Consider the following 26,655-nt stretch of genomic DNA (forward strand, 5'->3'; position numbering starts at 1 on the left):
ACAGTAACAGAATATGTCCAACATGGTATCATGTTGAATAACTTGTGTTAGACAACATAACACCATCAGCTATTCACAAGAACCAGACCAGCTCCCAGTTTATCCCCATCAATACTGTTTTCTTCTCTTATACTAGCATTAATATTTTCAGTCAAGGAATGAAAAATTAGGGCCTTTTTGGTGTGCAAAGGGTTGAACACAGCACTATGAAGCAGTCCGCAGCCTCTGCAGCTCTAGGTCGATCGCTGGCTGGATAGGGAGCAACCCACATGGCGCAGCAGACCTCTACTGACTCACCCACTGCTCCCCTCAGCAGTGTATTTCAGTCAGTCTGCCTGTTCTGTTCCCCACTCAGTCTCTGGAGAGTACTCTCACCCACTCTGCACCTCTGGCCTGTACCCACAGCTCTTGTTTGCATAAATAAAAAAAAATATTTAAAAAGGAAAAATAGTACATTTCAAAACAAATTTAAAATAGTACAGTGTTACTTCGCCACTGACAAAAGCATCAAAAAAACCAGCCTGGGGCCTCCCTGGTGGCGCAGCAGTTGAGCGCTGGGCTGCGAAGCTGCCTGCAGCTTCTGCAGTGCTGGTTCACTCCCTGGCCACTGGGCAAGGGTCCCACATGGCATGCAGACCTCTCCTGCCACCCGCTGCTCCCCTCAGCAGTGTATTTTGTCAGTCTGCCTATTCTGCTCTCCACTCTGGCTCTGGTGAATTCTCTCATCCTCCCGCACTTCTGACTGTACCCAGTGTTTATATAAATAAATAAATAAATAAATCTTTTTTTTTTTTTTTTTTAAATAAAGCAGCCTGCACCATCAACAGTACACCTTGTCATAATAAGATACTGGGTGCCCACCTACTGCCTTGCCAAACTGCTCACTACTGGCATGGGAGCCCTGATTTCATCTGCTAGCTGCATGAGTGAAATCTGTGTTGTTTGGGAGCTCCTGATCCACTTCAACCAGTGACAAAAACCTGTTTCCAATTACCAACCACAGGAGCACAGCCTCCAGCTGCCAGTTTTGTGAACAAGACCCAGGTTATTTCTAGATTTCAGTTGCTTGCTATAAGAACTCAGCTGCCAGTTACTACTGACAGATTTGAACTACACCTGCTGCCGGATTTGAACTAGAACTGGGCTCTCCCGTAAATCCAGCAATGAACTGCAGAAGCCTGGCTTCCAGCTGGGAGAACCCTGCCATGACCAGTCTTTAACCACCAGCTTTGAGAGCCTGAATGCTAGCCAGGGAGCAACAACAGGGACTGACTCTTGAAACAGAAAGCCAGAGACACAGTTCTAAAAGATTTCCCTGTACATAGCAGTGGAATTGATTGTCCTTTAGACAGCAATACAGATTTCAGCGGGTTGAACACTGAAAAATTCCACATTACACACATAAGGTGCCTTATGACAAGAAGCCCCTCCGTCACTGTAAAGGCCAGGACTGGACACAGTACAGGTTCTCTGATCCCATGCAGACCGGATAAAGGAGGAGTCAGAGTCCCTAGTGGTTTTTTGCAGGTCTTTTATTGGGGTTCACCAGGCATATGGCAGGTAGGGGTGCTGGCTGGGGGGATGGGAGGCTGGCAGGCCTCCCTGCCCCCAGCAAGTCTTCACTCAATCTGGGCTCTCTGGTGTTCGTTCTGCTGCTTCTCGGCTTCTCTTTTGGCTTCTGCTGCTGCTTCTACTGCTTCCCCATGACGCCGCCCTTAAAAGCACAGTCTTAGCTCAGCTGAATCCCAACTACCTATGCCCACACCCTATTCCAGGTGCCCGCCATCAGGCATGCATTCAGGACCGCAAGGATCCATCATCTATCCTGATGGCGGGAGGGCAGAAAAGCCTGACATTTTCTTTACCCTACAGTCCACCCCCTCAGGGTTTTCTGCCATACAGTCCATACATATATATATACAATTTTCTAAGCAAACAAACAATGCAGCCATGGCCCACAAAAGCAAATACATCAAATATCACAAAATACAATATAACAAAATACAACAGAACATAAATAAGTCCAGGCAGGGCACCAACCTAGTGCAAAAGACAATTATTGGTACCAGCAGATGAGCCACCAAATCTGCTACCGAAGGCACTGCTCATACGAGGGAGGGGAATCACTCACGGCATCTGTTATATCACGCCAGGAGCCGTCAGGCTTCCTGGCCTTCTCTGGCTGTAGTCTCAGCTACAAGCCACACACAGCATCCACCCCCAGGATGCACTAGCTCTGGGATTGGCAATTTCATTCTGTTGGGGGTAATCGCCAACCCTCAGGGTTTCTGTCTGCAGTCGCTCCAACACTCGGCCTTCATGGCCACCCATGCGACTCGCAGACCCCTGCACTCAGGCAACCCACTGCACAAGCACATGGGTCAGGATCCAAACTCTGCATTCGGCTTGGGCTCCACCCCAAGCCACGTTCCCCACCCGTCCCCCAAGGACAGGTTCCTCAGCTCCTCACCCTCACTCAAGAATGAGCAAGACATCACCCACAGGTGATTTTACGAGACTCACAGGGCTTCAGCATACCCAGGCTGCTTAAAAGCCGCTTAGGGCTTCTCAACTTAGCATCAGCACCAGCTTTTGCCTTCTCAGTTGGCTTTTCTCCTCCACCTGGCTGCTGGGCATGCAGAGGCTGCTTTTGGCCATCAAGGCCCACTGGCCACCCCCAGATTCCCATCTCCTGGGGTTTACAATCAAAACTGTTCCATCCCCAGCATCCCAAAACATATCAACCTGCAAGGTCCTCCGCCTTCTGGTGGGATTGTCAGTCCAAGTTCAATTGTCACTCCATCATTCCAAGTCTCTTGGCCTCTCCTTGAATCAGCACTGGCGAGCTCTGAATCGTGGTCCACTTTTCGCCGATGATTCTGCTGCCTCAGGGGTCATTGGCTGGTCCTCTCGGGAGTCGTTGGCTGGTCCTCTCGGGAGTCGTTGACTGGTCCTCTTGGGCATCTCCTCCTCCCTGTGAGGTCTTGTCCCACAGCTCCCGGACCTTATCCACCTTCTGTGCCTCCATGGTGCCTCCAGTGTCATCTCCTTAGTCCCTCCAGGTCTTCAGAGGGCTCCATACCTGTCTACATGGATCTTGCCAACTGTAAGGCAACCAACCCATTCCGAGCAGGTTTATGAACAGTTTTAGCAGCCACATGCTCTTCGCTGTGGTTTGTAGTCGCTCCAACACTCCTTCGTACACTCCACTCCTCCACCCTCGACACCGCACTACCACCACACCGCGCTCTGCTGCACCACCCTTATAAATCAGTCTCTTAGCGCAGGTGTACCCACTTCAGGTGCCCGCCATCAGGCATGCACCCAGGATCACAGGGCTCCCTCATCTATCCTGATGGCGGAAGGGCAGAAAAGCCTGATACCTTTTACCTTACCCTACAGTCCACCCCCTCAGGGTTTTCTGCCATATAGTCCACGTATGTACAATTTTTTTAAGCAAACATAAACAGTGCAGCCATGGACCACAAAAGCAAATACATCACAAAATGACTAAACTTAATTTTCCTAGGGGCGGAAAGACAGAGAAGTTACCGGTACCAGCAATGGGAGATCCCTCCCATCGGGCAATATACATGCCAATTTGGCATCCGAAGACAATATTGTCGCTGGCATCAGTGGCCTTCCAGGTCGTGAGTACCACACTCGCTTTGCCAGTGAAGAGGCATCAGTGGGTTCTACATGCAGCAGGAGTGGAGAGCTCATAATGGGCCACAGAGTTATTACAAATGTCCCCTTGAGGATTGCCTGCTGGTCTGCCACTCCAGGGTGGGTGACATGCACCCGTGGCGGCCACTGCGCACTCACCCATGGTTTTATCTGTAAATCGGCCTCCAGGCCACGGCCCCAAGGGGCTATCAGAGCCACCCACCGCATGTGGGGAGCCTTCACTGTCCAGGCCATTCCCAGTCCACGGTCTGCCCTGGGTCCACTCCAGTTGGGGCTGGCAATAGGATGTTGCCCTGCTGTCCAAGTCCCGGTTTTAATAAGACGTCTGACGTCTTTATTTGTAATTGGATGGGAGCAGCGGCACGATGTAGCAATGCCTCCACTGGAGCCAGGCCGCCTCTCCTGCTCCTCTCATTCAATGTCTGCAACACCTCCCATAGATGTCGGCTCCACCCAGCCAGCATCTGAGTGGGGGCAGTGGCTCTTAGTCCTTGCTTCAGTAGGCCATTATACCTCTCTATAATCCCTGCAGCTTTGGGATTATAGGGAGTGTGAAACTTCCATTCAACACCCATGTTCTTGTCCCACTGCTGCACCCGGGCTCCTGTAAAATGAGTCCCTTGATCGCTCTCCACTACCAGCGGACGTCCATATGCAGCACATAGGCGTGCCAGTGCTGCCAACACTGCCTTTTGGTCCGCATGTGGAGCAGGGTAAGCTGCCAATAACCCGGTAGCAGTGTCCACACAGGTGACAGCATATTGTTGTCCATCGGAGCGAGGTAGTGGTCCAATGATGTCAATCTGCCAGCGTGTCAGGGGTACCTGCCCCCGCAACACCTGGCCTGTAGATGCAAAAGGTCTCCGAGGGTAAGTCCTAGAACATACTACACATACCTGTAACTTTTAAAGTTACAGGTAGACCCCAGGCACGCACAGTGGCCCACATTGTCTTCTGTCCTGCGTGGAGCAAGCGTCTGTGTAGCCACTGCGCAACATCCCGCCCTGGAGCAGTTTCAAGCCATCGAACCCGGGCTAGGGTATCTGCCTCATCGTTGCCTGGTGAGGCTAATGGGGCATGTCCTGTGACATGATAAACAGTCACCTGCTTCTGATGCCCCAGATCCCATAGATCTTTCCATAGGGCCTGGCCCCACAATGGCCGATGCATAACTGTCCAGTCATTTAAATTCCATGTGGAAATCCACAGTGTCAGACCCCTGTACACAGCCCAACTGTCAGTACAGATTACTAGAGGGGAAGGCTCATGGGCCACCACCATCCATACTGCTCGCAGTTCAGCCCATTGGCTGCTCTGTCCCTTCCCGGTTTCAAACCGAATAGTGTCTGTTTCTGGGTGTACAGCCACCGCTGTCCAAGAGGCTGGCTGGCCCCGGCTGGAGCCATCTGTATACCAGGCCTCTGCTGGAATTGGTGCTCGACCCTCCTTGTAGGGACTAGCTTCAGGTTCGGCTTCTATACAGGCTTCTGAATTTGGTTCCATACTAATATATGTCACAGGACCAAGAACCTCCTGCAACGCCACCCTTAAGGGGCTAGTTGACGGGGTGCAGCGCTGTTCTAAGTATGCCCCCCACTTCGCCAAAGTGGGCGTTTGAGCAGTGCCACTATGGGGCTTTGTTGTCCAGTCCCGTACCCATCCAGCTATTGGGTAAGTGGTTCTCACTGAGACAGGGGCTGTGGCAGTTATACTTTCTGTGGCTAGTAAGGCTGCATATACCACAGCTAACTGTTTCTCAATTAAAGAACACCTAACCTCAGCCCCCTTCCAGAGTTGGGACCAGAACCCAATAGGCTGTCATAGCCTCTCTGATTTCTGCCAGAGTCCCCACCCGAACCCTTCCTGAGTAACATGCACATCAAGCTCACAGAGTCGGGCTGGGTCAAAAACCTGCAAGGCCTGAGCAGTCTTTATAGTTCGTTTGGCCGTGGCAAATGCTGTGTCTGCCTCAGCTGACCAATCCCACCTGGCTCCCTTACATATTAACATATACAAGGGTCGTAAGAGCTGGGCCATGTGAGGTATAAATGCTCTCCAGTAACCCAGCAGACCCAGAAAGGCTTGCAGCTGCTTCACTGTGGTTGGAGTGGGGTAAGCTTGAACTTTATCTATCACAGCTTCAGGGATAACCTTTGTCTTACCCGACCAAACAACTCCCAGGAACTTAACTGACAGTCCAGGCCCCTGCAGTTTGCTTTCGTTGATTGCCCAGCCGCATGTTTTCAGGTGTGTTAATAAGAAAGGTACTGCCTTTTCCAGATCTGTAAGAGAGTCACTTGTCAATAAAATATCACCAATATAATGGTATAAATGCACTGAAGATGGCCTTTCCCACCGGGCCAAATCTGCCACCAGCCCGTGACACAGAGTAGGGCTGTGCAGGTATCCCTGTGGCAGCACAGTGAATGTCCACTGCCAGCCTTCCCAGGTGAAGGCGAACTGGTCTTGACTTCCTGGGGCTATATCTATCGAAAAAAAAGCATTTGCCAGATCGGCTACAAAATGGTACATTCCCAGCTCGTGGCTCAGACGATCCATCAAATCTGCCACTGAAGGCACTGCAGCATGCAAGGGGGGAACTACCTTATTCAATTCACGATAATCTACTGTCATGCGCCAAGAGCCATCGGGCTTCTTCACCGGCCACACTGGCGAATTGTAGGGACTGTGGGCAGAACGCACAATGCCCACTTTCTCCAGCTCTGATATTGTGCCTGTAATTTCTTTGTAGCCTCCAGGCAACCGATATTGCTTGGTATTAGTCACTCGCCTAGGGACTGGCAGTTGTAGGGGCGGATGCTTAGCATGTCCTCTTACCACTGCCTTTACCACACGCACTCTAAGGCGAAACTCTCCGACTGTGGTTTCTAGCCATAAGCCACATAGTACATCCACCCCCAGGATGTACTCCAGGATGGGCAATACATATACTTTATACTCTTTAGGGGGTAATCGCCCAATCCCCAGAGATAGTTTTACTGCTGTCACCTTGACACTCTGGCCTCCATAGCCATCAATATAACAAGTAGACCCATGAAATCTTTCTGGATTTCTATAGAGCAGAGTACATTCTGCTCCTGTGTCTACTAGAGCTAAAACCCTTTGTACGTTAGTCGGGGACCAGTGGATGGCAAGCTCCACATGTGGCCTCCGGTCTCCGCCCATCCCCTGTGGACGGGTTCCTTGGCCCTCACCCTATTCAAAGGATATCAGGCCATCACCCGAGGACGGGGCTGGCAGCAAGTGAGTGGTCTTCCAGGCGCAGGGCGCGCGCCTGAGGCCTGGGGCTTCCAGGCTCCCCCTGAGCAGCAGTCCTTCTCATGGGTGTGAACCTCTGGTCTTCTCGCAGCTGCTGCCATAATTCCAATAAATATGCATTGGGCTGCGCGTCTATTTTAGTGCCATCTACCCCGCTCTTATTAAATCCATCCACATTTGTTTACGGGTGACTTTTATAGGTTCTGTGATGCCAAGAGGCCTCCTTGCCCTCCTTGGCATTCCTTTTGACCTTTCTGAAACTACCCGTATTCCTTTCTGAGAGCGCCGGCTCTCAACTTCTCCCAAGCTGGCTATCATTGTGGTGACGTCGTGTATCTGACGTCCCACATAGGGTGCTAGTACTGCCATGAGAGATCCAAATGTAGATGAGGGGGCATTCTTTAATACCAAGTCTCTCATCCCTGCTGTGAAACGCTCGTTGTCAGGACCACGCGTATTCACATTAAACATGGCCTGCCACATCCCCAATTCCCGAAGTACCTGCACCAGCTCGGCGTACATCTGCCATCCGCTTACTGTCTCCGGCACGTCTCCCGCATCAGCCCATACTGTCCGTATGGCAGCCATTATCCACTCCAGGAGGGTGTGGTTGCCCTGGCCATACCGCCGGCTGTTCTGCAGCCTCTGTCGCAAGGATGGGTGTGAAGTCACGGAGGCCAGTCTCTCCATCTCTTGAGCCGTGCAAATAATCCCATCCACCCCCAGGTCCCATAAACGTAGCAGCCAGGCTGCCAAGGGTTCCCCTGGTTTCTGGCGGAACTGTTTGCCCAAGTCCACCAGTTCCGCCTGGGTGTAAGGTCGGTATGTAGTAAATTCCGTCATCTGTGGTGGTCCCGCAGCCAGACCCCCTGGGGCCATGGGTCGCTGCCTCTTCATTTTCTGAGTCACCACCGGGCAGGCCCGGAGCATGGGCCCAGCCTCCTCCTCCTCTCCAGAAGAGTCTTGCATCTCCTGGGTTGCAGGTTCGTTTGCCACGGCCAGTTGGGACTCAGGCAGCGGTTCAGCCTCCCTCTCCTCTTCTCCTGAGCAGGGGTCAGGTACCTCTGGAGTCGCAGGCTGGTTTGCCACCACCGGCTGCGATTCAGGCAAAGGGCCAGCCTCCCTCTCCTTCCTTCCTGAGACGGAGTCTGGCATCTACAGAGGGGTGGGTCGGTTTCTCCGAACTTCTTCCTCCAGAATCCTCAAATGTTGTTGCTGTATCCGCATCTCTTCTCGCATCTCATCCAGTACTTGCTGGATCCTAGATTGCTCTTTCTGCCTGGACTCTCACAGAGCTGTGAGAAACACCCATCCCACGGTTCCTGCCGCCTCGCGGGCACTGCATCCACTCAGGGTTTCTTCTATTTCATACAGGGCCTGTTCCAAGCACCCCGGGGATCCATCTACCTCTGGCCATTGCTGGGGAGGTGCCCACTGGGTGAGGTCGGCCACCGGGTACCATCTGCTCATGGCCGGCCATCCGGGGATCCCTCTCCAGATTTCAAAGGGTTTCGTCTGCGTAGAGCTGTCCTGCCTCGAACCATCCTGCCAGCTACGCCAGTTGTAAGGCAACCAACCCATTCCGAGCAGGTTTATGAACGGTTTTAGCAGCCACATGCTCTTCGCCGTGGTTTGTAGTCGCTCCAACACTCCTTCGTACACTCCACTCCTCCACCCTCGACACCGCACTACCACCACACCGCACTCTGCTGCACCACCCTTATATTATCAGTCTTTTAGCGCAGGTATACCCACTTCAGGTGCCCGCCATCAGGCATGCACCCAGGATCACAGGGCTCCCTCATCTATCCTGATGGCGGAAGGGCAGAAAAGCCTGATACCTTTTACCTTACCCTACACCGACTTACGCCAATTGTAAAGGTCAGGACTGGACATGGTACAGGTTCTCAGATCCCATGCAGACCGGGTAAAGGAGGAGTCAGAGTCCCTAGTGGTTTTTTGCAGGTCTTTTATTGGGGTTCACCAGGCATATGGCAGGCAGGGGTGCTGGCTGGGGGGCTGGGAGGCTGGCCCAGCAAGTCTTCACTCTATCTGGGCTCTCTGGTGTTCGTTCTGCTGCTTCTTGGCTTCTCTTTTGGCTTCTGCTGCTGCTTCTACTGTTGCTACTGGCGTCCCTGTGACGCCGCCCTTAAAAGCACAGTCTTAGCTCAGCTGAATCCCATCTACCTATGCCCACACCCTATTCCAGGTGCCCGCCATCAGGCATGCATTCAGGACAAGGATCCATCATCTATCCTGATGGCAGAAGGGCAGAAAAGCATGACATTTTCTTTACCCTACAGTCACCCACTTCAATGCTGAGCCCAGAAGCAAAAAATGGGGAATAAAACACACACACACACACACACAAAATCAACATGGACATTCAGGAGAATATTACACCACAGAGACAGAACAAATTTCCAGAACCCTATCACAGAGACATGAAGATCCATTCTTCCAATCAGATACAGAATTCCAAATTGTCATGAAAAAGAAATTCAAATAAATGGAAGAGAAGTATATCAAAGTTATACAAAAAAATGTGAAAACCAAATGATGTCCTAAGAAATAAAATCAATGAACAGAAGACCAAAATTGAAATTTAAAATAAGAAATTAATGGAGAAGCAAGATATGAAAGTATCAATAGAATATAGCAAAAATTTTGAAGAAAGTTATGGAAGGAAAATGGACCAAATGGATATTGAACCAGTGACATTGAAGAAGTGGATGCACAGAACAATCCAAGTGGAAGAATACAGATACAGAGTTTTAAAACATGAATAATTTGCCCAAAGGGCACAGAATCATTAATTCAAAAGGGCACCTGCACTCCTATTAGCAGCACTATTTATAATAGCTAAGCTATGGAAACAACCCAAATGCCCAAAAATAGATGACTGGATCAAGAAGATGTGGTACATATACACAATGGAATATTACTCAGCAATCAAAAAGATAAAATCATGCTACTTGCAGCAACATGGATGGAATTGGAAGGGATCATGCTCAGCGAAATAAGCCAGAAAGAAAAAGAAAAATACCAGATGGTCTCACTCATAGCAGGAATTTAAAAAACCTAAATAAGGGACCAGGTAAAAGACTAATTATTATAACTAAAAATCAAAATCAACAAGCAACTATAAACCAGAGACACTCTGGGGGGCGGGTAGGAGGGATTATGGTCAAAATAAAGTGGGTGGGAATTGAATGGGGACTATAACCAAGATGAAAATGCATACATTGTGCAAAAATGAAAATGATGTAAAATATATAAAATAAAAAAAATTAAGCAAATCAGAAAAAAATGAATAATTTGCAAAATATATACTCCATGAGAAATGGCAGCATAGGAATGATGGTTATCCCAGAGTGTGAAGGGAAAGAGAGAAGGAAACACATAATCTGCTTAAAATAATAATAAAAAAAAAATGTCCGAAACCTGAAGAAGGAGCTGAATATACAAGTACAAGAAGCTTAAAGAACACCAGTATGCCTAAGAAAATGAGACCTCTATCAAAACACAAAGTAGTAAAACTTCCAAGAATTCAAGACAAACAAATTGAAGCTGGATAGGAAGAAGAAGCAGATAACACATAAAGGGCCCCAGTCAGACTAACATAAGACTTCTCTGAAAAACCACTATTATAAAGGAGATAATGAAATCACATGATAAAAGTACTTAAAGATAAAAACTGCCAGCCAAGAGCATTCTATCTTGCAACATTCTACCTTGCAAAATATGAGAGAGAAATATAGCCTTTTTCAGACAAACAGAAACTGAAGGTGTTCGTAAGTACTAGAAACCCCCTCCAAGAAATATTGGCAGTTTTCATATTTAAAATAAAGAATGCAATATACAAAAAAAAAAAAAAAAACTAATCAAGGAAATGGAAGCACAAAATGACAGCAACAGATTTTCATATATCTATAATTACTCTATGTGTAAATGCACTGAACTTATCAATTAAAAGCACAGGGTGGTTAGTTGGATTAGGAAATAATATCCAGCTTTCCACAGTCTCCAGGAAATGTACTTGAGCTCCAAAAATAAACATAGACTCAAAGTAAAAGGTTAGAAAACAATCCTATAAATGAATGGGGCCCAAAGGAAGGCAAGAACAACAGCACTTATGTCAGACAAAACAGATTTCAAGGGCCTCCCTGGTGGCACAGGGGATTAAGTCTCAGCAATGTGAAACTATCCTTACCCACTTCAGCAGGAGTTCCATCTCAGGCCATGTAGCTGACCCACAGGGCGCAGCAGACCTCTCCTGTTTCACCCTCTGCTCCCCTTAGCACTGTATTTCAGTCTATTCACTTATTCTGCTTCCCATTCTGTCTCTGGTGAATCCTCTCACCCCCAGCATCTCTGGCCTGCACTCCAGTTCTCATATGCATAAATAAATAAATATTAAATAAAAACATATTTCAAGTTAAAAACAGTAACAAGAGGCAGGGATGGACACCATGCAATGATTAAGGAAAAAATAATAATACAAGATTTCACCAATACACAACACACATAAAAGAAATACCAAAATGTATAAGGCAGTTAGACTCAACTGTGAAAACACACATTGTGTAAAATATATCTGTGGCAAGGGATCCAGCTTTCTGCTCACTCTCACCAGTGGATCAGATTAACTAGACATAACTTAAATTGGGAAACTATAGCCTTAAACAAAGAATTAGACCACATTGACCTAATAGATATTTGCGGGGCTCTAAACCCCAAAATGCTAAATACATGTTGTTCTTAAATGCACATAATGCATTCTCCAGGATTGACCACATATTGGATCATATGACAAGTAGCAACAAATTCATAAAAAAATGAAATAATATCAAAGATGTTATTTGAACATGAAGGTATCAAACTGGAATTCAATACCAAGGATGAAACATAGGGCACCACTAATATATGAAGACTGATCAACATACTACTGAAAGACTACTGAATTAATGAGGAGATCAAAAAAGAAACTAAAAATAACTCAAGACAAATGATGATGAGGACAAAGCCTTTAAAACTGATGGGATGCAGGCAAAGCAGAACAAGCTTGGAGTATATAGCAATACAGGCTTACATCAAGAAACAAGATAAAGCTCAAATAATTAACTTTATCTCACTCCTTAAGAAACTAGAAAAATAAAAACAAAAGCCACCAGAAGAAAGCCACCAAAAGCCATCAGAAGAGAGTTAATTTAAAAACTATAAAACTAGAACAGAAATGAATGAAATGGAAATTATAAAAAAAATCCGACAGATTAAAGAAATAAAAAGATGGTTCTTTAAAAAATAATTAACAAACCCCTCACTAAATACTTTAAGAAAATAAGGAAAATATGTCTCTGATTTACAATTGTCTGGTTTTGCTTTGTTGTGTTTTGTATTGTTATTACTATTTTTTACACTGATGTCTTATTCGGTTCCCCTATATTTCTCTTATGAGTGAAACCGTCAAATACTTTTCTTTTTCCTTCTGGCTTATTTCACCGAGCATAATTCCTTCTAGCTCCATCCACGTTGCTGCAAATGGCATGAGTTCATCTTTTTTGATTGCTGAATAATATTACATTGTGTATGGGAGGAGGAGGGAGAGGGATCAGAGGGAGGGAGGGAGGAGCACAGGAGACTGAGGTGCATTGAGGAAGGAAATTCTATGGGGACTAAACCTGAGGGGGTGGGGGAAAGCAAATATTGTTTCAAAATGAACAATGATGTAAAAAGAAAATAGAATTAAAAAGAAAATAAGGGAAATAAGTAAAATAAAAGGATCAGAAATGTAAGAAAAGTCATACAGACACTGCAAAATTTAGCAAGATAATGAGATTACCATGGACATGTATTTGCTAATATGGCTAGAATAGATGGACAAATAGGGTATAATAGATAGGCTAGAATAGATGGACAAATTCTTAGAATAATACAATCTGAGATTGAACAGGAAAGAAATACTGAGACTGAGTAGAGATGAAATAGATAACCTGACTAGATTAATAATAAACAATGAAATTGAAACCGTAGTCAAAATTATCTACAAAAAAAATTATCCCGTACCAGAAGTCTTCACATGTGAGTTCTACAAACCTTCAAAGATGAGTTAATACTTATCCTTTTCAAAATCTCTCAAAAATATGAGAAACATGGAAAATTTCCAAACACATTTTATGAGGCCAACAATATTCTAATACCAAAACCAAAAAAAGACAACATGCTAAAAAGTAAACAATAGCTGAATTTACCTAATGAGCATATATACAAATATGTTAGCAAACTAAATCAAACAATGCATTAAAAGGATTATACACTGTGACCAAGATGACTTATACCAATGAAAAAAGGGTGGTTCAACATCTGAAAATCAATCAACACAATTCATCACATCCATAAAAGAAAGATAAAAAATATGAATATATCAATAAATGCTAAGGAAGAATTTGATAGGATGCAACATCTAATTGTGATGAAAATCTGGTATAAAATAGAGCATATCTAAACATAATAATAGTCATGGCAAATCCACATCTAACATCATTTTCAATGTTGAAAATTAAAAGAATTTCTGGGCCTCCCCGGTGGCGAAGCGGTTGAGCGCTGGGTTGCGAAGCTGCCCGCGGCCTCTGCAGCGCCGGTTCGATCCCCGGCTGCTCCCGGCCACCAGAGGAGGGTCCCGCATGGCGCGCAGACCTCTCCTGCCGCCCGCTGCTCCCCTCAGCAGTGTACTTCGGTCCTTCTGCCTGCTCTGCTCCCCGCTCTGGCTCTGGTGAATTCTCTCACCCTCCCGCGCTTCTGACTGTACCCAGTGCATGTATAAACAAAACAAACAAACAAATAAAATAAATAAAACATGCCTCTATTAAAAAAAAAAAAAAAAAAAAAAATTAAAAGAATTTCAACTAAGATCTGGTATAACACTTGCATGTCCCCTTTCACTACTATTATTCAAAGTAGTATTGGAAAGCCTAGCTGGGTCAGTTAGGGAAGGAAAGGATGTAAAACAAATCCTAACTGGGAAGTAAGAAGTAAAGCTATCATTATTTGAAGAATACATGATAATATGTAAAGAGAACCCTTTTGCCCCGTACAGTTTTGTACAAGAATTTTGAAGTTATCCAGTATCGTAACAAATGATAAGGAATTTTGAGCAAAATCAGAATAAAACAGATTTTCAGAATTTTAGGTTTGCCCATACCTAAATCCACTATTAATGTGGAAAATAGTGAGTTAGGTAATTCTGGAATCTCAATCATAAGGGAAGTCGGCATGAAGATTATATAAGGTCTCCAGTGAAAAATAATTGAAACAATGAATCAGTTCGGGTAAGCAGAGTTTGTTTAAAAAAAAAAAAAAAAACTCCCTTCTCCTATAAAAATAATGAACTAGAAAAGCAGAAATTAAGAAAATGATTCAATTGAAAATTATACCCCAGAAACTGAATACCTGGAAGTAAACTTGACAATGGAGGTGAGACCTACAAACAGGGTGAGAAAAAAATATGACTGTTAAAAGAAATAGAAGAATACATAAATAAATTGAATAAATAAATAAATGGATTGGAAGGAACATTCTCAAAATGGCCATCCTACTCAAAGCAATATACAGATTTAGTGCAACCCCATCTAAATATCAATGACATTTTTGAAAGACACAGAAAAATAATGGTGAAATTCATATGGAACCAATAAACACACTGATTAGCCAATGCAATCCTGACAAAAATGAGTAATACTAGCCATATCACACCTCAAGACATCAAGCTAAAAATCTATAATAACATGAATAGCATGCTACCAAAATAAAAACAGAAACAGAACAGTAGTTTAGAGTTGAGAGTCTAGAAATAAACCCACACCTATTGACAGTTAATATATGAAAAAGGTATCAAGAATATATACTGAGCAAGGAAAACCTCCTCAAAAAGTAGTGCTGGGAATCTGGACAGTCAAACATAAAGGAATAAAAACAAATCATTATTTCACACCACACACAAAAATCAACTCAAACTGTATAAAAGGACTTGTAATTAACACCCAAAACATCAAATATATAGAAGAAAATATAGGCTAACTACCCCATGATATTGACTTCAGAGATTGTGGGTTAATCTACAACAAAACAATAAGGACTTCATCAAGCTAAAAAAGTGTCTACACGGTGAAAGACACCATAACTAAAATGAAGAGATACCCTACAAAATAGGAGAAAATATTTGCACACTGTACATCTAACAAAGGACTGATATCAAACATCTACAAAGAACTCATTCAATTCATCAAAATAGAAAACAAATAACCTGATCCAAAAATGGGCAAAATAACTAAATAGACACCTTCCAAAAAAGGCATTCAGTAGGCTAAGAGGTGTGAAAAATTGTTCATCTAGCATCACTTGTCATCATGGAAATCCAAATCACAACAACGGTGAGATTCTGCCTCACACCCATGAAAATGTCCCATCTCAAAAAGACAAGAAACAAGTGCTGCTGAGGGTGTGGAGAAAAGGAACCCTCTTTCACTGTTAATGGGAATGTAGACTGGTCCAGCTCCTATGGGGAGGGGGGGAGCATGAAGATTTCTCAGATTAAAAAAATATCTACCAAATGACCCAGAAACATGAATAGTGGATTGTGTCACTTATATGTGCAACATGGAGATGCCAAAGAAAGCATCAAATAAAGTCAAATAAAAAACAAAAAAAAAAAACAAAACAAAAAAGCCAATCCTTGAGAACTGACCACATAACTGAGGCAACTACAGGGAAAGAGGGAGGGGAGGTTAGGGAATGGGGTGAGAACAAAGTTTCAGGGAACACAGTGCTGTAAGGTGGTCTTTGTGTGCTTTGGTGGTGGGTGGATTGTGACTACACCTGAGAAAGTGGATCTTAAATTTTTAAATCATAATGATGTAAGCAAATTTTACCACAATAAAAATATTTTCAAAAATGAATTATAAAACTGTCATAATAGCCAGACTTTTTCTCTATTTTCTTTGAAGGATAAAAATAATAAATTATTTAAAAATATGAAGAAATAAAGGGCCTCCCCATAGAAATAAAGGGCCTGTGAAGCAGCGGTTGAGCACTGGGTTGCGAGGCTGCCCATAGCCTCTGCAGCGCCAGTTCGATCCCCAGCCAGCTGGTGAGGGTCCCACATGGCTCACAGACCTCTCCTGCCACCCACTGCTCCCCTCAGCAATGTACTTCGTCAGTCTGCCTGCTCTACTCTCCACTCAGGCTCTGGTGGATTCTCTCACCCTCTCGCGCTTCTGACTGTACTCAGTGATTGTATAAATAAATGGATAAATCTTTAAAAAAATTAAAAAAATATGAAGAAATAAAAATATGGTATCATCACCAAAGATTTTCTCTTCTCATTATAATTTTACATATTGCTAATGAGGTAATTCATCTTAATGATGTCTCTTTCATGACACTCATCTAGTCCAGTATTCACTTTTATGCCCTTAAATATTCTGTGGATGCAAGTCAGCACCAGGCTCTGACTGACCTTTGTGTGTTCGCTCTAATCACCTATGATACCACCATTGAGACTGATACCACAGTCCCTCCTCGCCCTTGCTAACTCTTTCCTAAGTGTGTAATATAAATGCACTCTCAGAAAATGTATTTTATTTGATTTGTTTTCAAGTTAATTTTATCTTAAGTCAATTCTAAACTACTTTATTTTAATGCCAAGATCTAGACTATATTATTTCACATGTCTAACAAAAATGTGACATCTCATGTAATAGAAATTAAAAAAAAAGAGATTGATTCATCCCTTCCTTCCTAGGACTCATCTCTGGCATTATAAAAATAATAGAAAACTACTAAACCCAGGATTACTCTTTGGCCCTTGTCTTCAGGTTGCTGTAATGTAGCCATGGAGTTAGAAATTAGACCTCCATTACCCATCATCCTTGCAAGCTAAAAAATGAGCCGACTTCCCTTATGATTGAGATTCCAGAATTACCTAACTCACTATTTTCCACATTAATAGTGGATTTAGGTATGGGCAAACCTAAAATTCTGAAAATCTATTTATTCTGATTTTGCTCAAAATTCCTTATCATTTGTTACAATACTGGATAACTTTAAAATTCTTGTACAAAACTGCACGGGGCAAAAGTGACTTGGTTTTATAATGAAGGTGCACAAATCAGACTACCCAAAAATTCTCAGAACAGGTGTCCTCAAGACACTCTACTCTGCCATGCAGAGAATATTGAGCTAAGAGGAATGAAATAGCTCAAGTTTAATTGGCGGCTTCTGTCCCTGTCTAATCAAAGAAGACATCATCACATAAATTTCTGCCTCTTCCTAATCAGAGACGCAATCATTGCTCCTAATTTAAAGTCCTGGAAAAATGTACTTTGAGAGGATCTCTTCCAGTTGTAGCTTTATCAGTGAACATTCTCTATCTAAGGATATTAATTTTACTCACATTATGGATGCAATAACCCCACCTAGTCTGTAATGAGAAGCAGCCCCTTTGTTTTCCTTGATGCTCCCATTTACAGAAACACAGAATAAATATCTCCAATCTGACCCCTTAATATTTCAGTTTTCAGAACCATGTAAACGCTTCATATGTGTGTTGTTAACTTTTGGGCTTCTATTCGATGTGGTGTCAATTTGTATATTCAACCAGTTTTAGAAGAACCCAGACTGGGTGTATTTTTATGATTATCTTCTCTCCTTAACAGTCCACCCACTTCACATGCACAGGTTTTCGCTTGCCTGACTGACAGCCCCTGGGAACCAATAGTGGGGATGGATATGGTATTCTTGCAGCAGCCACACACAGCACACCTCTTAGCAACCTGCTTTAATTTGTGTTTCCTTGTTTATTTATACATATATTCATTAACCTATCCTTTAATTTATTTATATATGTACTTATCTGTGAAGTACAATCATTTTGTATGCTTGTTAATTTTTTGGCAATGCAGGATTTCTCCACTCAAGTGTGGCCATCTTAGATCTCCCACCACCAAAGCACCCAGAGTCCTGCACCTTAGTCCATTGAGCTCTTCTCCCACGGTTCTCATTCTCCACTCTTTCTGCCCCTAACTCTCCTTACCTGGAAGCCTCAGACCTATGGTCAATCTTTTAAGGACTGTTTTTAAAGTTTGTCTCTGTATGAATCTTTGTCAAATTTGGTGACTCTTTTTAGATCTTCATTATCCATTCCTTGTCAGATATATGGTATGCAAATATTTACAGTAGGTTGTCTCTTTGTTTTAGTCATGGGATCTTTTGTTGATCTACTTTATATTCTTCTTTTATTTTCCTTGCTTCTGGGGAAGAATCTACAAAGATATTTCTGAAAAATTTTTTTAAAAGATTATTTATATAAGCACTGGGTACAGTCAGAAGCATGGGAGGGTGAGAGAACTCACCAGAGCCAGAGTGGGGAGCAGAACAGGCAGACCAATGAAATACACTGCTGAGGGGAGCAGCAGGCGCAGCAGGAGAGGTCTGTCGCACCATGTGGGACCCTCACTGTGGGATAGAACTGGTGCTGCAGAGGCTGCAGGCAGCTTCGCAGCCCAGTGCTCAACCGCTGCGCCACTGGGGAGGCCCTATATTTCTGAAATTTTTGTCAGAATGTTTTGCCTATATTTTCTTCTATGCCTTTCATACTTTTAAATTTCACATCTAAGCCCTTTATACACTTTGACTTGCTTTATTGTTATGATGTGAGATAGTGGTCTAATATCATTATAGTTTTCACAACACAATTTATTGAAGAGGCTTTCCTTGACCCAGTGCACAATCTTCCTCCTTTTTGATACATTAGTTGTCTATATAAGTTTCATTTAATTTCTGGTTCTCAAATCTACTTTATCGATCTGTGTGTTTGTTAATTCTTCTAGTACCATGTTCTTTTGATTATTATGACTTTATACTATATTTTGAATTCTAGAAATTCTAGGAATTTCTGCTAGAATTCTAGGAACTCTTGGAATTCTACCATTCCCCCCTTTTTAGTCAGGAGAACTTTAGATATATGGGGTCTTCTATGGTTCCATATGAATTTCAGTAATATTTGCTCCATTTATTTGAAAAATACCATTGAGACTATTTTTTTAAGATTTATTTATTTATGCATCCAAGAACTGGGTATAGGCCAGAGGTGCAGGGGGTAAAAGGATTCATCAGAGACAGAGTGGGGAGCTGGATTGACTGAAATACACTGCTGAGGGGAGCAGTGGGCAAGACAGGAGATGTCTGTTGCACCATGTGGGTTAACTCCCTGGCCGGAGATGGAACATGTGCTGCAGTAGCTGATACTCATCCCCTTGTGCCACAAGGGAGGCTCCCACCATTAAGACTTTTATTGATATTGCAGTGAATGTTTTAATTGTTTTGGGTACTATGGTCACTTTCACAATGTTTATTCTTCAGATCCATGACCAATGAATACCTTTGCATCTTCTATTTCTTTTTTTATTTATTTCATTTTATTTTATATATTTTACATCATTTTTCATTTTTGCAAAATGTATGCATTTTCATCTTGGTTATATTCCCCATACAATTCACCCCCCTTATTTTGACCCTAATCCCTCCTCCCCTCCCCACCCCATAGTGTGTCTAGTGTGTCTCTGGTTTATAGTTGCTTGTTGATTTTGATTTTTACTTTATTATAATTAGTCTTTTTCCTGGTCCCTTATTTAGGTTTTCTAAATTCCTGCTATGAGTGAGACCATCCTGTATTTTTCCTTTTCTTTCTGGCTTATTTGTCAAGAAGATGTGGTACATATACACAATGGAATATTACCCAGCATTCAAAAAAGATAAACTCATGCAATTTGCAGCAACATGGATGGAGCTGAAAGGGATCATGCTTTTAACATGTTTTATAGTTTTACTTGTATAGACCCTTCACCCATAAAGGCTGCCTCTTTTGGTTGTGGCAAACAAAGAAACTTTAAGAACGGAATGTCTTCATATTAATCATTGAAGCCCCTCACGATCCTACCATGGCTGCAAGATGATCCACTGGACATCAGATTGCTCCTTGAGACAAAGTCTTCAGAAGTCAAATCTGGCCTCTTAATTAGTCTGGGAGTGGAATGATGGGGCCCAGGGCACCCCTCAACTTCTTTCACAACCATTCAGGAGACTCATGTTATTTGGGGGCATCAAGGGACTGAATATCAACTTTTAAGTAGACAATGGGTCACCTACTCTGTCTCACTCTCCTACCTGTGCTAGCTCTCTTCTGTCCCAGTGCACGGTGTATCTGGAACCTCAGTACCCCATCATTTTAATAAGCTTCTGAGCTGCTCCTGGGATTCTCACCTCGTTTCCCATTCCTTTTGTATATGTTTAATTGCCTCCACTGAACTCCTGAGCAGAAACATCCTGGCCCACTTGAGAACAACTCAGCCAACTCGCTGACTGTCCCTGGGAGAGTCCTCTGTGCAAGCTTTTATAGGAATCCAATAAAACCAAACAGGGTAATTTAAATTGAAAACTGAGCACAATAAAAGACTTACACAATTAAAAAAAAAAAGCTCTAATATCAGCCCCAACTCTAAGCCTTCCCACAGGAAATAGTTTCAGCCTGTATGTAACTGAAAAAAAAAAAAAAAAAAGGGAAAAAAAAGGTATAACCCTTGAGTCTTTTTTTTTTTTTATACATGCACTGGGTACAGTCAGAAGTGTGGGAGAGTGAGAGAATTAACCAGAGCCAGAGCAGGGAACAGAATAGGCAGACCGACGAAATACACTGCTGAGGGGAGCAGCAGGCATGGCAGGAGAGGTCTGTCGCGCCATGTGTGACCCTCACCGGTGGCCGGGGATCAAACCAGTGCTGCAGAGGCTGCGGGTAGCTTTGCAGCCCAGCGCTCAACCGCTGCACCACCAGGGGAGGCCCAATATATATTTATTTAAGCATACAAGAACTGGGATACTGGCCAGAGGTGTGGAGAGTGAGAGGATTCACCAGAGACAGAGTGGGGAACAGAACAGGGAGATTGGCTGAAAACACTGTTAAGGGGAGCAGTGGGTGAGTCAGGAGAGGTCTGCTGTGCCATGTGGGTAGCTCCCTGGCCAGGGATCAAACCCATGCTGCAGTGGCTGTGGATAGCTTCATTGTTTGTATCTTAACCCCTTGCACCACCAGGGAGACCCGTACCTCTCCATTTTAACACCTCACATTATCTACTCCCTCTTAAAGAGAAAAGGGGGAGTTTGGTTGTTTAGTAATCAACTACTTAAATATCAGTCTCTGTTACTTAAAGGCCTACCTGTGACTCTTAAATAATCCCCCTCCGCTACTACAGCCACCTTCATCCCTGACCAGAAGGAGAGGGATTGGAGCACAATTGCAGCCAAATACAGTTCCAAAACCTACACAGCTAGAAATGAACTGTGAAATAAGGTGAAAATAAACCACTGGGGCTATATCAAATTAAAAAGCATCTGTGCAATGAAAGAGACAGTAACCAAAAGAAAGAGACACATTACTGAATGGGAGAAAATATTTGCACACCATATATCTTATAAGGGAGCAATATGGAAGATCTACAAAGAGCTCACACAGTTCAACACACAGTAAAAAAAAAAAAAAAAAAAAACTCAATCAAAAATTGGACATAAAAGCTTAATAGGGGCCACCCCTGGTGGCACAGCCATTGAGCGCTGGGCTGCAAAGCTGCCCCCAGCCTTTGCAGCATTGGTTCGCTCCCCAGCCCCTGGTGAGGGTCCCACATGGCATGCAGACCTCTCCTGTCTCGCCCACTGCTGCCCTCAGCAGTGTATTTCTCGTCAGTCTGCCTGTTCTGTTCCCCGCTCTGGCTCTGGTGAATTCTCTCACCCTCCCGTGCTTCTGACTGTACCCAGTGCTTGCATAAATAAATCTTAAAAAACAAAAGCTCTAACCTGAATTAAAAAAAAAAAAGAGCTTAATAGGCACTTCTTCAAAGAAGACATGCAGATGGTCAACAGACATATGAAAAAAAAAATGCTCATCATCACTTACCTTCATGGAAATGCCCACCAATTTTTGAAAGTTTTACATTTTTAAATGGTGTATTATGTCAAAGATCAATGTTTTTGTTACTCGGACTGTTTTGTCATATTTAGTTACTTAAAATCCCCGCATTTGTTGAAAATTGCTTTATTTTTTTATTCCTTTTGGCTATGAAATATTCCATGGTAGGTATACACTACATATTTTTGATCCATTCATTCCTTGAAGGAGATGTAAGTTGCTAAAATGTCCTAGTTATTATAAATAATACTTCTGTGAATATTGTATAACATAGCATTTATTTTCTTTGGTGGATTCATATTTTATGAAAATATTGCTCAAGAGTAGGTTTGCCAGATTGTATGGAATTTCTATTTTTAATATTTTTAGATAAATCCACATTGTTTTCATAATATTTCTATAAATGATGGTGTTATATTCCACCAAAAGTATGAGAGGTTTCCTTTTTCTCCTACAATTGTTTTTGGGAGTCTTTGGAGTGTCATTCTCTCAGTTGTAAATAGTTTTTTTTTTTTTTCTCAAAGATTTATTTATTTATGCATACAAGAGCTGGGACACAGGCCAGAGATGCAGGAGTGAGAGGATTCACCAGAGACAATGTGGGGAACAGAACAGGCAGACTGACTGAAATAAACTGCTGAGGGGAGCAGCATTCGAGACAGGAGAGCAACCATGTGGGTTTCTCCCTGGCGGGCCGGGGATCGAACTTGTGCTGCAGAGGCTTCAGATCGCTTCATAGTGCAGTGCTTAACCCCTTGCACCAGCAGGGAGGCCCTCAGTTGTAAATTGTTACCTCCTTATAGTTTTATAGTTTATTGTGAATGAGCAATTTTTATGTCTATTGGCATTCTGGAGTGTGTCTGTGTGAAATAACTATTCATAACTGCTGCCCATTTGTTAATTGGTATATTTGTTTGGTTGTTATTGAATTGTATGAGTTTTTATTATACTTTGGATATTAATCCCTTAGTAGTTATATATTTAGCAAATATTTTTCTCATTAGCATGGTGCTACTTAATTGTCTTCTATTATCTTTTGCTGTATAGAAGTATTTTAACTTGAGGTAAATCCAAGTGTTTATTATTGTTTTTAACTCCCTTTGTTTATTAGTGTTTTTAATTCCCTTGCCATAGGCATTGCATTATGAAAAAATCTTTATTGTGTATATGGCACATATCCCCATCGTTTCCTTCTAAGTATTTTATTATTACAGAACTTATATCTAAATCTTTAATCCACTTGGAATTTATTTATGTGTATTGTATTAGCAAGTAATTACACTGAATTATTTCAAGTGTGATTTTCCAATTTTCCCATTACTATTTATTAAAGAAAATGTCTTTTTCTCATGTTGTGGCCATAGATGCTTTAACAGAGATTAATTGCTGTATTTATGTTGGTTTATGTCTGGATTTTTGGTTCTGTTCCATTGGTCTATGTTACTTTATACTAAAGTTTGAAGACAGGTAATATGCAATGGTGTGTTAACAATGGAAGTGATGACAGTGGCCACCGTTGTCTTGTGCCAGATATTATGTGAAAGCTTACAGTTTTACTATATTGAGTATTTTATTGACTGTTGGCTTGTGATATATGACCTTTAATACAGTGAAGTAGGTTCCTTCTAGTCCCATCTTGTTGAAATTTTATTTTTTTAAAAAATTTACAAGAACTGGTGTACAGAACAGAGGTGTGGGGGTGAGAGGATTCACCAGAGACAGATTGGAGAGCAGAACAGATTGACTCAAATACGCTGCTGAGGGGAGCAGTGGACAAGACAGGAGAGGTCTACCGTGCCAGGTGGATCATTTCCTGGCCGGGGATTGAACGTGTGATGCAGTGTCTGCAGATTTCTTCATAGTGCTGACGCATAAGCCCTTGCACCACCAAGGAGGCCCCCCATCTTGTTGAAATTTTATCTTAAATTGGTGCTAAATCACATACTTTGTGTGCATTTATTGATATATTTTATCTTTAGTTGTTTTGATATGATATACGAGATAATCGATTTATGTAAATATATTTGCATCCCTGAGATGAATCCCACCTGACTGTGGTGTATAATTCTTGTGATATACTGTTCAATTCAATTTGCTAGTATGTTGTTGAAACTTTTGCATTGGTTTTCATCAAGGATTTGATCTATAATTTTCTTTCTTGTGCTTTTTTTTGCCTGGTTTCTGTATTAAGGTAGTGTTGGCATCATAAAATATACTACAGTTGATTCTTTTATTTTTTTAAGTGAGAAATACGGACATTAGTTCTTCCTTAAAAGTCTGAGAAAATTTACTTGTGAATCCATCTAGGACTGCCTCTTTTGATTGGAAGTTTTTATTACTGCTTCAATATCCATGTTTGTTATTGGTTTGTGCAATTTATTTATTCCTGATTTAGTCTTGGTAGATTATGCTGATGCAGATTCATCCATTTCTTCAAGCTTATCAAAACTATTTGCATGTAGTTGTTCTTCATAATATAAACTTTTGTATTACTTTGCTGTCTATAGTGATTTCATGTCTTTCATTTGTTATGCTGTTTATGTTTTCTCTCTTCTAGGAAGGAGTACATGCATTTTGCTTGTCTTTTCAAAGAACCAGTTCTTTATTTCATTGATTTTTCTATAGAATTTTGGATCTCTATTTCATTTATTTGTACTCATTTTTTTTCAGAATTTTACTTTTTTTATTTTTATATAAATTTTATTTTTATATTCCCCATACAATTGCAACCCCCTTATTTTGACCTCAATCCCTCCCCTCCCCGGCCCCACCCCCCCCCATTGAGTGTCTCTGGTTCATAGTTGTTTGTTGATTTTGATTTTTCACTTTCTTATAGATATTCATTTTCCTGGTCCCTTATTTAGGTTTTCTAGATGCCTGCTATGAATGAGACCATCCGGTATTTTTCTTTTTCTTTCTGACTTATTTCGCTGAGCATGATCCCTTCCAGCGCCATCCATGTTGCTGCAAATTGCATGTGTTTATATTTTTTGAATGCTGAGTAATATTCCATGGTGTATATGTACCACATAAGACCTGAAACCATAAAATACATAGAAGGAAATATAGGCGAAACACTCCGTGATATGCACATCAAAGACATCTTTACAGACACATCACCCAAAGCAGTGATAGTGAAGGCAAAGATATACAGCTGGGACTACATCAAATTAACGAGCTTCTGCACAGCAAAAGAGACAATAACAAAAACAAAGAGAAACCCCACCAACTGGGAGAACATTTTTGCACCCAACACTAATGATAAAGGACTGATCACAAAAATCTACAAAGAGCTGATGAGACTCAACAACAAAGAAAATAATACTGTCAAAAAATGGACAGAAGAGCTAAAAAGAAACTTCTCTGAAGAGGAAATGCAAATGGCCAACAGGCACATGAAAAAATGTTCAACATCACTTGTAATCAGGGAAATGCAAATCAAAACTACCATGAGATACCATCTCACACCAGTGAGAATAGCACATATTTGTATTCATTTTTAATATTGCTCCTTCTAATTAATTTGGGCCTTACTTTTTCCTCTCTGACTTCTTGTTTTAGTTATGATATTAGGTTATTTATTTGGGATACTTCTTACTTTTTTTAATATTTAATTTTATATAATTCTTACTTTTTTTTTTAATATGGGTCTTATTGCAATTATCTTCTCCCTTAAAACTGCTTTTGCTGCATCCCATAATCTGGTAACTTGTGTCATTATTTTCATTCATTTCAAGATATATTTAAATTTCTGATTTGATTTCCTCTTTTATCCAATTCCTATTATGCAGCAAGTTGTTTAATGTCCATATATTCATAGTTTTACTTTTTTTAATTCTTATAGCTGATTTCTTGGTTTATGGCACTGTGGTCAGAGATGGTATAATTTCAATGCTTTAGGTTTTATTGACCATTGAATTGTGTCCTAACATGTGGTCTATTTTTGAAGATGCTCCATTCACATTTGAAAGTAAATGTTTTTACCATAGTTTTGAAACAGTGCTATAGCAGGGGCTACAGCTGGTCAAAGAACCAGTTAGAGGACAGGTCATTGTCTATGGATTCTCATCTGCATGCAAAATTTCAAGGAACAGCAATGGGGTTTATTTAACAAATGATAAATAAATGTCACCCTAGATAGTGTCCACAAGGTCCAGAAATCCCAAAGAAAATGTCTCACATTCAAGATGGTTCTTCCCTGTCAGTGAGGGCCTGGGACTCATGGAACAACAACAAGCAGTGGGTCAGGATCCAACTGCTGGTGGCAGCTGGAGGTGCTCACAAACACGGTCACTGAGATGATGCCATGGCAGCTCACAGTAATAGTCTGCAGGATGAAAAACACTGGACATTGGACTAGAAAGCAAAAGAGGCAACAGCACCAGGAGGCGATGCTAGATGATCAGATACATCATGTTAATAGCTCTCAAAACTGACCCAGATGGAGTGCTGGTCGTCTGTCAACAGTGCTAGGTATCCCTGGCCAGTAGTGGTGGTCAAAACTGGTCACTAGGAGGCAGTGTAACAGCTCTCAAAAGTGACCCAGACACACAGTCAGTTTCTGATCTACAGTGCTATAGCACTGGCCAGTAACACCCACCATCTGATGCTACTTGTACTGCCCACAAGCAGTGCTCCTTGGGCACCTGCACAAGAACCCTGAGATGGGGGAGCTG

Source organism: Talpa occidentalis, unplaced genomic scaffold (assembly GCF_014898055.3).
Source record: "Talpa occidentalis isolate TD23 unplaced genomic scaffold, MPIMG_talOcc4v2.1, whole genome shotgun sequence".
Lineage (NCBI taxonomy): Eukaryota > Metazoa > Chordata > Mammalia > Eulipotyphla > Talpidae > Talpa > Talpa occidentalis.